Raw genomic sequence first — 15,346 nt, 5'->3', positions numbered from 1 at the left:
TTCGAAGTAAAACATTAGAAATATACGGTTTATACATTTTTTTAATTTTTAATTTTAAAAATTCTCTTTGTCCAGAGGCCATGATAACACATCCCATGATATACCATTAGGCTTTCCAGTATAAGTAGTGTACTTAACATGTTTACACTAAACTAGCAGCATAAAGAATTGAAATGTTATTCTTCACTGGTTGTATAGGGTACCTCATTTGAATTCTGTTGCACACATGGCACTATGCCTCTCTTCCTACATTTTAAAAATTACATTTAGAAACAAGAGTGAATACTGTAGCTAAGCAAGTTCATAATCATGTTTCTGAGATTTATAGCCTGCCTTCTTTGCTCTGGCTGTGTATCCATTCATAGGTGTAGAAAACAAGAATATTTTATTCTCATTCTGATATGTCCTACTAATACATGTTTGTGGAATAAAATTGCCATGGTTATTAAAAGAGTCTATGACATTTTCTAAAGAGTGTGGGTATTGCCTGCACAGCCTGGCTGAATTCCAATTTGGGTAATTACATTCTGCTGTCTGGTTACCTTAGCGATACTCTGTGTTGTTCCCTGGGTCCTCAAGGTAGTTGAGCTCTGTTGAGATATTCCTATTTTCCATCCCTAGTTTCAAATGAGAGCTGAAGGGATTTAGTCTTTGGAAATTTATATTCCATCTATTTTACAAGCTTAAAATTTTGTACACACTCTGGGGTATGTAGTAAAGCCTGGCTTTCTAATCTGAAATTTTCTTGGAATAGAGGGGACAATCTAATTGAGAGAGAAAATCGACTTTTTGTTCCTCTGTTCTTGACCATATCTATGATTCCTATGGAAATTGAAAGAATTTTCTAAATTTAATCCCTCCTGCCTCTGAATCTTCATAGAAATTTGCTGGAATTTCTGTTACTTTTCCTGTAGTTTGTCTTGAGGTAGTGCTGCTTGTGGGTCTATCTTAGGTCAAGGGCAGATGTTAAACTTCTACACTGTAGGGAACTCTGTGCCTTTTTCATCTTGATGGAAACTTTCACGGAATTGCATGTTGTAGTTGTTTAGTAAACGAAGGATGAATGACATTGCCTTTCAGTTAACATTATTTACTGTTAAAGACCGAGCCTGTGTTTTGGACACTAGCAGGCAATTTATTATGCAACCTAGTGGGATTGTTTCAATTGAAATATTTCAGTTCCTGGATATTGGCATCACTAAATTGTGGCAGATTGCCCATAGAGGCAGCTGATTCCCTTCCCCTCTGCATTACTTACCCCAACTTTTACTCTTAGAAAGCTTAAGGTCCTAAACCCAGGATTATTATATGATTATTATTGGGACTGCAATCGCAGTTTACTCTTGTTCTGGAAGGTTTGTTCAGAAAGGGTAATTCAGAGCAGAGCGTGCCCAAGCCATGATCCACCATACCAAAAGAAATGGAGGTCTAGCTTAACTTCCCCATCTTTCTGACCAAAGTGCATTTTTTTCCCCCTCACACCGAAGAAAGCAGATTAGAATGCAGATGCCTTAGAATGACTTTACTATGCAGCATTGGCCACAGTCACCAAACTGTGGAAAGAACCAAGACACCCTTCAACAGACAAATGGATAAAGAAGATATGGTCCCTATATACAATGGAGTATTGTGCCTCCATCAGTAAGGATGAATACCCAACTTTTGTACCAACATGGTTGGGACTGGAAGAGATTATGCTGAGTAAAATAAGGCAAGCAGACAGAGTCAATTATCATATGGTTTCACTTAGTTGTGGAGATAAGGAATAACATGGAAGAGATTGGGAGATGGAGAGGAGAGTGAGTTGGAGGAAATCGGAGGGGGAGACAAACCATGAGAGACTGTGGACTCTGAGAAACAAACTGAGGGTTTTGGAAGGGAGGGGGGTGGGGTGTGGGGTAATCCTGGTGGTGGGTATTATGGAGGGCACGTATTACATGGAGCACTGGGTGTGGTGGATAAACAATGAATTGTGGAACACTGAAAAAAAAAGAATGTCTTTACTGAAGGGTTAGACTTGAATTGGCTTTAAGTTTTAAAGTATTTCATTATTTTGATGAGCACTGAGTAATATATGGAATTATTGTATTACTATATCGTATACCTGAAACTAACATAACACATATGTTAACTACGCTGGGACTAAAATAATAATAAAAGTAAAAAAAAATTGATAGACTGTTAAAAAGTAAAATACAAGTCATTCATAATGTCAGTACCTATATAAGGAATGAAATTCTTCCCCCACACCCGTCAATATGTCTCCACGTACTGATGACTTACTGCAGATTTAGTTTGTTCTCAGGAACCCCTAAGGCCATTCTCCTAGCCCTTTAAGCTTTATCTTAGGGAATTCTCATTGGTTGGTTCTTTAGTAACACCAAACTGCCATTCATTCCTTGCACATAATGGGTATTCCTCTGGCATGAAATGTCATCTTTACTATCTCTGCCCCCTGCTGCTCATGCATCCTTCAAACCTCAGTTTAGGTCTCACCATGAGTGAAAATCCTAGAGGCAGGGGCGGTCTCCTTCCTCTGTGGTTTTGTAACATCCTGAATATGTCTTCACACATATCCTCTTTCATAGAAATAATCTTTTTTTTTAAGATTTTATTTACTTATTTCATAGAGAGAGAGAGAGATCACAAGTAGGCAGAGAGGCAGGCAGAAAGAGATAGGGGGAAGCAGGCTCCCCACTGAGCAGAGAGCCCAATGCAGGACTCCATCCCAGGACCATGGGATCATGACCTGAGCGGAAGGCTAAGATTCTTAGACATTGTGTGCACTTAGCAGAACCACTTGCTGAAGACTGATTGATTATCCTTATTAAAGGATAATTCTGGGGATTCTAGTCAGCAAGAAGAAGAAAGTACAAAGAGCAATAAAAAGAAGATGGAGCCAGAACAAGAAAAATCATGTCTACTTGTGTCTCCTTTTCCTCCCTCTATATGTTAAATGCAATTAAGTGTTTGCTGGGTTTTTTTGTTTTTTGTTTTTTTCCGAGAGAGTGATTATACAAGTTAGAGGGGAAGGGTGGAGGGAGAGGGAGAGAGAGAATCTTAAGCAGTTTCCACATCCAGTGGGATCGAGCCCCATGTTGGGGCTCGATCCCACAACCCTGAAATCATGACCTGATCCTAAACCAAGAGTTGGATGCTTAACTGATTGAGACAGCTGGCATTCCATTTTTTAAAAAAACTTTTTAAAGATTTTATTTATTTATTTGACAGAGATCCCAAGTAGGCAGAGAGGTAGTAGAGAGAGAGGAGGAAGCAGGCTCCCTGCTGAGCAGAGAGCCCAATGTGGGGCTCCATCCCAGGACCATGGGATCATGACCTGAGCGGAAGGCAGACACTTAACTGACTGAACCACCCAGGTATCCTTCCATTTTTTTTTAGATGAATTTGTTTTAGAATAAATAAGAAAAGTGCTTAATTTAGAATAAATAAGAAAAGTGCTTCAAGTTCAGCCCTTAAAGGCTTTTTCTAAAGAAGGGGTGCCTGGGTAGGTCAGTCAGTTAAACGACCAACTCATAGTTTCAGCTCAGGTCATGATTTCAGGGTCATGGGATTGAACCCTGCATCGCACTCCCCACTTACTGCAGAGTCTGCTAGGGATTATCTCTTCCTTTCCTTCTTCCTCTCCCATCTCTCCCTCTAAAATAAGTAAACAAATCTTTAAAAAAATAAACAAACGATGTATCTATAAGCCTCAAATTTGTAGCTTCCCTTTTGGAGTTGCTATTTGCTGGTTTTTGGAAATTTTCAAAATTGAACCCGTGTGTTCTACCTTTAAGGCCCAGCACAGAATGACTCATTTTGGTAAATATTTCTATTCTTTAAAAGGCAGAAGTTCATTGGTTTTACTTCAAGACTGCCTCAGGACGCCTGGGTGGCTCAGTTGGTTGGGCGGCTGCCTTCGGCTCAGGTCATGATCCCGGTAACCTGGGATCAGGTTCCACATCAGACTCCTTGCTCGGCAGGGAGCCTGCTTCTCCCTCTGCCTCTGCCTGCCATTCTGCCTGCCTGTGCTCGCTCTCTCCCTCTCTCTCTCTGATAAATAAAAAAGGAAAAAAAAAAAAAAAGACTGCCTCACTGCTGTGGTGCTATAGTGTTAACAAATAGCAAGTTTAAATTCTACATTGTACTCGAAATCCACAAAATGATCATTATATTCCTTCAAGAGGCATATGATATTGTCAGAGGTCACTGATCTGGGCGGGAGAAGGATAACATCCCAGTCTCAGATTTGCCATCAGCTGTGGGATTTGGGGAAAAGTCACTTGGCCTCTTTGAGCCTTAGTGTCCACTTTTGCAAAATGGTGATATTCAGAAGCTGAATCTGGGACAACAGCAACACCAGCAACCACAACAACCCAAACTTCAAGAACCAGGAGACATACTCACTTACCCTATACGTGGGAACAATTGGAGAGCATCTGGAAATTTTTTAACTATCCTCTCTTTTGTATGAAATCTTGAGAAAATATGTTCAATTTAATTTCTCTAATTTTATAGGGCTACCTACTGTGTAAGAACACTGATGACATGATTAAGATATAATTTTAGAAATCTTTTGTGTAAGCCAGATTGAAGAGTAGGTGATGTGGTATATCAGATTGAAAGTCAGGAGATATGGCATAGTTCTTGCTTTTGGAGCAGGCTGGTATGATGGCACCCGGAAGCAATTGGATAGGGACAATCAAGCCATGCCAGTCAGCCTTGGCTAAATCTGGGAAGGCAGTATTGCCCAGTGATTAAGAGCATAATCTTTAAATCTCGGGCATGTTCCTTACTTACAGTGTGACTTCAGACAACTTGTTTAACCTCTATGGAAATCAGTTTTCTCATTTGGAAAATTAGGATAACGTATACACATAGGGTTTTTAGAAAGACAACCTGGATCATTATATGTTAAGGATGTAGTAGATGATAGCAATTACTGGGGATTGTGCCCCAGCCTTGTAGGATCTACCATCTCAGATTTAGTGGCAAGAGTCTGACTACTAATGATGACAATAAATAACATTTATAGAATGGGTTATAGGTTTGCACATAGATTATCTCATTTTCTCTTCATATGAACCACTTAATAATAAACTTTTTTAAAAAAGACTATCTTGGGGCGCCTGGGTGGCTCAGTGCGTTAAAACCTCTGCCTTGAGCTCGGGTCATGATCCCAGGGTCCTGGGATCGAGTTCCGCATTGGACTCTTTGCTCAGCAGGGAGCCTGCTTCCCACCCCCCCCCACCTCTCTCTGCCTGCCTCTCTGCCTACTTGTGATCTCTCTGTCAAATAAATAAATAAAATCTTTAAAATAAATAAAATAAATAAAAAAGACTATCTTAATACACTATAACATCTTTCTCTCTATTTGCTACCCTCCATCTAGTACTTTTTTCCTTTCTGAGCTAGTCAGAAAGGAAATAATACCAGGCTGCTATTACCTTGGTTTTAAGTTTCTTTTTCTTCCTCCTTCCTTCCCTTGTTTTTCCCTCCCTCCTTTCTTCCTTTCTCCTTCCTTCCTCTGTCCTCTCTTTCTTTCCTTCTTCCTTCCTCCCTTCCCCTCTTCCCCCTTCCTCTCTTTCCTCTCTTTTCTCTTCTTTCTTTCTTGTTTCAAAGGTTTTGACCTCTCATATGGAAATGATTATATGTGACCAAGATGCCCTAGAGGTTACCAAATATCCATGGTTTTGATGATTCTGGGCTGCTTATATACTTTGCTATTTCTTATAGCTTTTCCTTATAGTAGCTGGGAAGGGAAGTTGATTTTTCCATTGCTGTTTGAAAATATAAGGATATCAAGACAAAACACCACAAATCCTGCCCCCCAAACCCTAAAATAAACAATAATCATGATGTCTCTCTAAAGGCTGGGACCCAGGTTATCAGTGGTTCAGGTGAAGGCAGAGGATTTCCTGCGTTGTTGTCTCAGCATCTAACACTTGACTTGCTGAAATTTGAAATTCAGTTATTTTGTTTTAATTTACCAATTCCCTTACATTCTCTAGTTCCAGCCTGCTCCTCTGTTGAGATAAAGGGCATAATTGTGCTCAACTCAGTCAAAGTAATCATTAAAAATAGAAGTACTTCAGTTATTTTCTGAAGTGGGTGAGATTATTTACACAGGGACTCATGCCCTTCTTCTGTGATACTTAAAAACTTTATGCCATGTTATTATGAATTCCATTGCAAATTTCCATTCTGAATGTGAAATTTACTTTTGAGATAAATCATATCTTCCAGAAATATCTTTTGTTTCTCCTAGTTATTTATCCAAAGGAAAAGATAACATTCTAGTCTTACCAAAAATGAAGACCCTACTAAGTGAACAGTGAGTCTTGTGCTTTCTTGCATTATTGCATTTAGATCTCATCGCTGACCCTGAGAAGTAGGTCACATTATCCCAGTTTTACAGATGAGCAAACAGACTCTAGGGGGTGAAATAACTTGCCATCTCCATGTCAATATACCAAAAAATGGCACATGTCTCTGCATTTTTTCATAACGTCAAAATCACTACACAGATGAAAGTTAGAGGGGAGCAATCATTTTATATATCAGTCCTGCAGGAACTTCTCTATAGTTACACTGTTGAATAACCAACTACTGCCTTTAGAAAATGGACAGAGTCATTAGTTCAAGGAAAAAGCATTCAAAGGTTGTGGGAGGTTTTGGAAGGCACACCGAGGGAACCATTTTATTTTTTTCCCCTTCTAAAAAAATTTAAATTCAATTAACATGTAATGTATTATTGGTTTCAGAGGTAGAGGTCTGTGATTCATCAACTTATGTAACACCCAGTACTCATTATATCGCATGCCCTCCTTACTGTCCAACACCCAGTTACTCCATCCCTCTACCCCCTCCCCTCCAACAACCCTCAGTTTGTTTCCTATGCCCAAGAATCTCTTATGGTTTGTCTCCCTCTCTGATTTCATCTTGTTTTATCTTTTCCTTTCTTCCCCTATGCTCCTCTGTTTTGTTTCTTAACTTCCACATATGAATAAGATCATAAGATGATTGTGTTTTTTTCTGATTGATTTATTGCACTTAGCCCAATACCCTCTAGTTCCATCCACATCATTGCAAATGATTTCATTTTTTGATGGTTGAGTAATACTCCATTGTGTGTATACACACACATATATGTGATATATACATACATATATATATGTATATATATCCATTTATCTGTCAATGGACATCTGAGCTCTTTCCATGGACATAGTTTGGCTATTGTGGACATTGGTGCTATAAACATTGGGGTTCAGGTGCCCCTTCAGGTCACTATGTTTGTATGTTTAGGGTAAATCCCTAGTAGTACAGTTACTGGGTGGTAGGGTAGCTCTATTTTCAGCTTTTTGAGGAACCTCCATACTGTTTTCCAGGGTGTTTGCAGCAACTTGCAGAGGGGTCCATTTCCATATACCGTGCTATAGCTGTGGAGAATAGTCTAACCAAATCTCCGGTGAAGTGTATATGATCCCCAGGTGTTCCAGGACAAAACTTATTTCAACTCAGCAAACTGTGTGTGTGTGTGTGTGTGTGTGTGTGTGTGAACTTACTATGTACCAAGTATGTTCATGAACACTAAGGGTATCCAGAGATAAATAAGATGTGATTTCTGCCCTCCAGGTTCTCAAGATCTAATTAAGAAGAGGGAGGTCTATAAATAGCTTTGATACAAGACAAAATACTTATTTTTTCTTCTTATTCTTTAAATGGCGATCTTCACTAGGATTCTATCCTCAGTCATTTCCTTTTTGTACTTCTTTTCTTACCCTAGAAAAGCTCGTCCATTTTTTAAATTTTAACCACCACATTATGAGCTGAGACTCCCAGATGTTTCTCTCTCCTGGATTCTAGTCTCCTATTTATAGCTGTTTTCTGGACAGATCCAACTGTGTTCCTCAGATATTTTAAACTCTACATATACAAAATGGAACCTTTTCTCCTTTTTATATTATCTGTTTGGTTTGATGGCATCACTGTCCATCAGTTTTCTAAACTAAAAACCTCAAATGCATCATTTATCTCTCCATCCGACTCTCGTTCTTCATGTTCAATTGTTCATCAAATCCTGTGAATTTTTATCTCCTAAATATGCCTTGAATTTGATCTTTTATCTTTATCCTCACAGCCATGGTTTCAGTTGAGCTATGCTTCATCTCTTACCTGGACTACTACAGTCATCCAACTATTTGTCTCAGCCTTTTCTTTTTTTCCCCCTTCAAAGCCTTTCTTTATACAGTTGCCTGGTTGATCTTTCTAAAATATAACTGATAATATGACTTTTACTTATCTGAAACCTTTTAATGGTTCCCTTCTTTCTACTGAAATAAGTTCAAATTATTATCATAGCTCTGCTAATCTGTTACTGATCTAATCTTTCCTGCTACTCTTTTTGTGCCAAGCACATTCATTGACTTTGTTTCGGGGCTGATATTCAGCTGGTGTGCATGGGTAAGATGATTGTTAGTTCTGACTGGTCAGCATTCATGCCCTGCTGTTTGTTAAATATTTTTAATATCTCCCTTGCTTCAGTAATAGTAAGTGGTTTCCATTCCCCAATCATGAACTTCTGTGCCCTTTGAGTAGTCAGTTTCATCTGCCAGAAACATTCTTCTCTTCTTCCCTGCCTGGCAAATTTATATTAATCCTTCAAGACACGCTCAAACATCACCTCCTTTGTAGTATCTTCCCTGTTCTTCCTCTGCACAGGCAGATTTTTTTTGTTCCCTCTGGCCTTCCAAAAACATATTGTGCATATGTTGGTTATAGCACTTATCACATTTTTTTTTTTTTGCAAACATCATATACCAACTTGGGAGATTTTTGAGAAAAAAAATATTTTAAAAAAATCTCCAGGGCATCACTTAATATTTGTTACACAGCAAAGATTTTCATAAAACACTTACTATATTGATGGACAGATGGATCTAGAAGATTTTCACAAAATGGGATTCAGGTTTGATTTTGAAGACTAAATTGAGAATTAGGGCTATAAAGACATTCCAGGATGGAAGACTATAGGATGTGCTGAAAGCAGAAAAGGTCAGTATATTTTGGAACCATGAGCTTAAGTTTAAGATGCAGTAGGTTATACTTTAATATGTATAAATCAGGATCAAATTGTGGAGGGTTTTGATAACCACACTGAGGAATTCGGACTTTATCCTATGTTTATTGAAGTTAAACATAGTTTATTGAAGATCTTCACATCAGGAGACTGAACAGGGAGTGATGTTTTTAAAACTATGTTTCAGCAGGACATCTCTAATAGCTCAGGGCTGTTATAATTAAAGACTAGGAGCCTGTAGATTGTCATAGTTCAAGGAGGGTCAGATGAAGAAAATTCTCTTATCTAAATCTATGAGAACGCAGAGGTGAAAATAAAAATGAGATCCATTTTGGAGGCAGATTTTTAAAGATTTTACAGTTAATAAAGTGTATGGCAAAAAGGAGAATGAAAGATTAGCTAAGATTATAATATATCAAAATTGAGTGACTAGGAGATCAGAGATGGTGTATCACAGAAGACTTTGTAATGTTTATGTTTGAGGAATTAAAATAAGATACAAGAATGTAGGTGCTGCCAGCTGTATACTCATACTTCCACTCACCCTCAGAGCCCCAATTACAAGTTTACCTCACGTATTTTCTATGTTCATCTTACTTTCCAGTATAAAACTCATTGAAAAATTCAGAAGTAATGCTGATAAGCAGTTCCAGTCACTGTTGTATGGACATGCTAAAGAGAATTCAACTAACACACACAATTGTGATTTATTAAATGGGATTAGGAAAGTACAAGCTCTATTTCAAATGTATTTATTACCCAAAGATTTTATTTAATATATTAGAAAAATAATTATTTTAGGATTATCAGCTACAACTATATATCATTAACTTAGAACACAAGATTTATTTCTTTTATGAATGAGCAAATATCATTCAATTAACAGGGTATAGATTGTCTGTGCTGTCCAGTATGTTAACCACATGCCACATTTGGCTACTGAACCCTTGAAATGTGGCTAGTCCAAACTGAGATGTGATACAAATATCAAATGCATGAGAGCCTGGGTAGTTCAGTTGGTTAGGCTTGGGTTATGATCTCAGGGCCCCAGGACTGAGTCCCACATTGGGCTTTCTGCTCAGCGGCAAGTCTGCTTGTTCCTCTTCCTCTCCCTCTCCCTTTGTGTACACTCTCAAATAAATAAATAAAATCTTAAAAAAAAAAATGTCAAATGCACATTAGATTTTGAACACTGAAGACTTAGTACAAAAATAAAATAACATCAAATAGCTCAATAATTCGGTGCCTGGGTCACTCATTCTAACTTTTGGTTTTGGTTCAGGTCATGATCTCATGGGTTGTGGTGTAGAGACCTACCTTGGGCTCTGTGCTTAGCACAGAATCTGCTTGGATGCTCTCTCCTCTCCCTCTGCCCCTCCCCCTGCTTGGGTGGTCTCTCATTCTTGCTCTCTCTCAAATAAATAAGTAAATCTTTTAAAAGTAGGTCAATAATTTGTTATATTCAGGACATGTTGAAATTATAATACATCGGTTACATCAATTAAATGAAATATGTTATCAGAATTAATTCTACCTGTTTCTTCTTACCTTTTTAATGTGGCTTATAGAACATTTGCATACATGGTTCATGTTGAATTAGGTATTTTTAGAGCTTGATAACATTTCAGTCAATATAAAGAACATTGGTTAGAAAAGTAGATTGAAGGTCTGTGGATATCTCTGTCTCCTTTTAAAACATTTGTTTTGTTCTCTTATACTTTCTCTCTAATATCCTATTTGGTGATTTGTAAGGATCCACTAATCTTGTTTGTTACAATAGCAAGGAATTTGATTTACAAGTTCTCAGAACCCTTGGGCTAGTGGAAAAGAAGTACCATATATCCACATATGGACCAGGATATAGAGTCCTGGAATGTAATCACTATGCTCAGTCCTCAAACTACACTCAATGTATCTATTCTTTTTCTGAAGAGTCAGAAGATGCTTCACAGTGTCATAGGCCTTGGGGTCAACCAAAATATTATCCATTCATCACAATACAGAAGGAAGTGGAGGAAGAGGGGAAGGAGGAGAGGGAGAAAGATATTATTTACATTTTATAAATATTGGAGTTTTAGAGAAAAAAGAATTCACTATGTGTCAATGGCCTTACTAATGTTATATTTACACTACCTTTTCAGATAAACCACGTGAGGACTGTGATTGTATAGAACCAACTTTTTAAAGCAAAATGACTTGTCATTGGCCAATATCTTAATTTTTGTTTTTGAGCAAGGCACTTAGTTTTTCATGCTTGGTTCCTTCAACTTTAAAATAGAAGAGATTTTTATTTTGCTGTGTTTTGTTTTTAGGGAAATGAGAAGAAAATGCTTTACTTTAAAAAAAGCTAAGTTTCTGATTGTAATGGAAAGTGCTTCAGTGCTGTAACAATATACTGAATAGATTAAAGTGGCAGAAACAACGCAATACCAAAGATACGAAACATTCTTTGAAAATGGTGACTTCGTTTTAAAACAGTTTTTGACTGGGTTAGAGTAGTGCCTATGGAAATAAATAAGTAGCTGAAAATCATTTGTGAATTCCAAGATACAAATATAGTCTTGCAATTCTCAATTAATAGCCGGTATAGGAACATCTCTTATTTAAAAAGGGCTGCCTGAATTGAGGTTAAGTTGTGTTCAGTTTCCCAAGTGCCAGTCTGGATGTGTTTTTGTATTTTGATTGCTAAAAAGGTTTTTCTTTCTTTCTTTTCTTTTTTTTTTTTTTTTTTTTTGAAAAAATTTGCATCAGTTACTGAATAGTTCACATCATGGACTAAAATGCTCTAAAAGTAAGCACAAACAAAGCAAAAACAGAAAAATAGCTAAGTCTTCAAATGAATAATGTTCATTTTCAGGCATAAAGAATTGAATTATTCAAGGCTAGACTGCATATTCAAATATGAGTTATGCATTTTGACAGAACATTGTTAACATTCTTGTTGACTATGAATAAGTATTAAGAATACACAGATTGTACCTGGGGTGTACTCTGTATTCTGGCTGCATAATATGCCAAATGTACCAATATTTCTATGCATTCAGAGTGTTTTTGAGTCAGTACTAAAACTTATGCTACTAACCTCAATATCTACTCAGTCTCAAAAGAAAACATCCAGGGAAACAGCATTGTTTTTTATAGAACTTGTTTGCTCTACAGTCAATAACACCTAAACATTTTGGTTTTTACTTATAACCATTAAAATGAAAGGAATTAAGCCCATTTTAAAAAATATAGTTTATTTAAACTAAAAAGCTGTTTACCCATTTTTTTCCACTCTCCATCCTCCACCTCTGGCACCCACAAACCTGTTACCTGTAACAATGAGCTTGGTTTGATCGATTAAGTCCATATTTAAGAGAAATCATACAGTATTTTTGTCTTTCTTTGACTTCATTTCACTTAGCATAATGCCCTTGAGGTCGTTAAAAAAACGAATCCATTAAAAAGCAAAAAGAAAGAAAATCTCCTTACTTACTGAAGCAGACACAGGAAGTTCTGTCTGCTAGGCCAAGTACCTCCCCGGATTCAGGTACTAGACTCGTCTCTAAATATTGAGGAGCTGTGTTGGCAGCTCAAATAACAGAGATGCAGCAGTCTTCAGCTTCCAAACCTGTCTTTATTTTGAGCTAATTGTTCAGTCATTGATTCAATAATTATTTATTGATTACCTAATATGGATCAGGGTTGGGAAAAGCTGACCTCATGGAATTTACCAACTAGGTGGTAGAGGAAGTTGACAAATAGTGGCTAGAGGACTGTGCAAATAAATGTGGCAGTAAGAAGTGGCTAAAGCTCCCACTCTGGACCCAGACATGGATTTGAGTCCTGTTTGGTCGAGTAGTGTAATGTTTTCTGGCCTCATTATCTCCTGCCACAGGTTTATTTGAAGCTCTTGTTAGACCATCTAGTAGCCTGGTGCATAATAAACACTTTATATTTGTTATTATTATTCTTTTTTCTTGAATTGTATTAAAGGCTCTAGGGATATAATGACATAATCTTGTCTGGAGCTAGGAGGGGGGGTTCAGAGAAAGCTGTCCTAAAGAAGGAATGTTTGAATTAGGATCTGCAGAATGGGTGGACTTATGTAGATGAGGGTTTGGAGATGGAGAAGGGAGTAGGGCTGATGTAAAAGGGTTTTCTAAGCTGTGAGAAGAACATGAGCAAATGCTCTGGGGTGGGAGGCAACATGCCACCTTCAGGGTTCCAAAAGTAGCCCAAAGTAGTTGGAGCACAGGGAGGGAGGGAGAGTGACGAGAATTAGTAATTGTGCACAGAAGGAACTTGAGTTTGCTTAGACTTTGTTTTTATACAGCTTTGCTTCCTCTCCTCTTGACCCTTTCCTGTACCTCCTTTTCTCTCTCTTTCTCTCAAGCCAAAGATGGGGTTATGGGTATTTCTCTGTGTCTTCTCTGCTTAACCTTGAAAATAAAAATAATTCACAAGTGGCTCTATATATAGCCCAAATACAGCATTCTATCTAAATATTAGATGTAAGTTAAATTGCCTCTTGGTGTTGAACTTATATTTTTATATGCATTAATAATCCTCTATTTGTGTTTATGCTCCACAGCCAGAGTGCTGCGACTAGCTGGAGAAAAAAATTGTAACACTTCATACAAAAGAGGTGGAATGGATGGGTGCTAATTAAACCTGAGTAGTAAGAGACTTAAGGAAAAAGAGATTTCTGTATCTCTCCTAATGGGATGAATGTCATGTTCCAATTCCTACTTTATGTAAAATCCATTATACAATATGTAAAATAATTCTCCAAATCTTGATTTCCTCAATTGAAAATGACCCCGAGCATAAACTATAAGTAGAGGAAGGTTTGAATTTCTTGATCTTTGCACTCTTTTGTTCTCTTGGTTCGTGATGTCTTAAATCAGCAGAATAATTTAGGAATGGTAGATATTGAAACAACTAATTTTTCTTTTCTGTAATCTGCATAGACTTCAAAATGCCTACAAAGCACAAAGTGCCAGTTCATATAATTTGTTGGCAAGGATAAAAAGAAGAAAGGAAATTATTTCCTAAGCGTGTGAATCAGCCCAGCTTTAACAGATATTTTTCTGTCATGTGCAGCCTGAGGGCTTATGCCTATCTGAGCTTTATTTGACAATTACCACTTGCCAGCATAATTAAATGATAATTTATAAATACTAAGAAAGCATAATGGGGAAGAGCAAATAGGTGCTTATCAGGGCATTGAATAAAGTTGATCTGCTTTAGTGGCAATTTTCATCTCTTATCTTGGTTGTTAACTGGTCTCACTTTTGTGTTTTGTTTAGGTTTGATATTTGTTAGGGTGATATTATCTACCTACATATACACATTTTCTCCCCATACAAAATTCTAACATTTCCTTTGCTGTTCCTTTTTCAGGCAATGTATTTATGAAATGTTGCTTGTATTTTAATTCATAGCATAAATTTAACACCTAGAATTGTACATATTACTAGAGAAGCCCCAAACAAATTAGTAATTTTTTCTGTTTATCTCCCCCATGCACCTTTTTTTTTCCCCCAACAAATAAGTTCTTTTCTGTGTTGTGTCTGTGATTTTCTTTTAATCGCTTTTTTAATCACCTGGGCTTTGCAGTTAATTACATTCCACAGAGTCTCTTCATCTATTTCCTAGAATGCTGGCAGATTTTTGTAAGAGAGAAAGCACACATGTAAGCCAGGACTCTGGCAAGAAGGGCTTCCTAACCTTGCAGTGATAAGAATGGTACTTTACATGCGGCATTTAAATTTTGCTATGTTCCTACTGAATACAGAAATTACCCAAAGAAGAATTCTGTAGGATAGATGGCTTTTGTCCTATCAGTGTCTCTTCTCAAGGTTTCTTACCTATTATAAATATTAGGGCAATCTCTGTAGAAGCTGTTGTTGGATTGTGGACAGAAACACAGATTTGTACTGGGTAACCTAGATAAAGCAGTGCAAGAGCAATGCTCTATATAAAAGGAAACAAATCAGTAGAATGGCCAAAAAAAAAGAAGGAAAAGAAAGGAATTTCCACAAATGTTTGAAGAAGGCAAATGGTTGGAAACAAAGGATACTATTAGAGTTTTAGTGGGTTGCAAAGAGACTGGAGGCTTTTAATTTTACTTATTTATTTGTTATTTATTTATTTATTCATTTAGTTTTGGTCATTGTGAAATTAAATAATTTTAATAACTACTGATTAGCATTGTGGTCATTTGAATGAAGAGTGCAAGAATGGCTTATCAGGGGAATAACAAAATAAAACTCTTTG

General features: G+C 37.2%; 1 protein-coding gene across 3 annotated transcripts in view; it reads left to right on the top strand.

Annotated features, from left to right (window-relative positions):
* Positions 1–15,346, top strand: part of SOX2 (SRY-box transcription factor 2) — a 675,778-nt gene that overhangs the window by 297,523 nt on the left and 362,909 nt on the right. The window lies entirely within an intron of this gene.

The sequence above is a fragment of the Mustela erminea genome, chromosome 1 (genome assembly GCF_009829155.1).
Source record: "Mustela erminea isolate mMusErm1 chromosome 1, mMusErm1.Pri, whole genome shotgun sequence".
NCBI classification, from domain to species: domain Eukaryota; kingdom Metazoa; phylum Chordata; class Mammalia; order Carnivora; family Mustelidae; genus Mustela; species Mustela erminea.
This window is presented reverse-complemented; position numbering and strand designations above follow the sequence as displayed.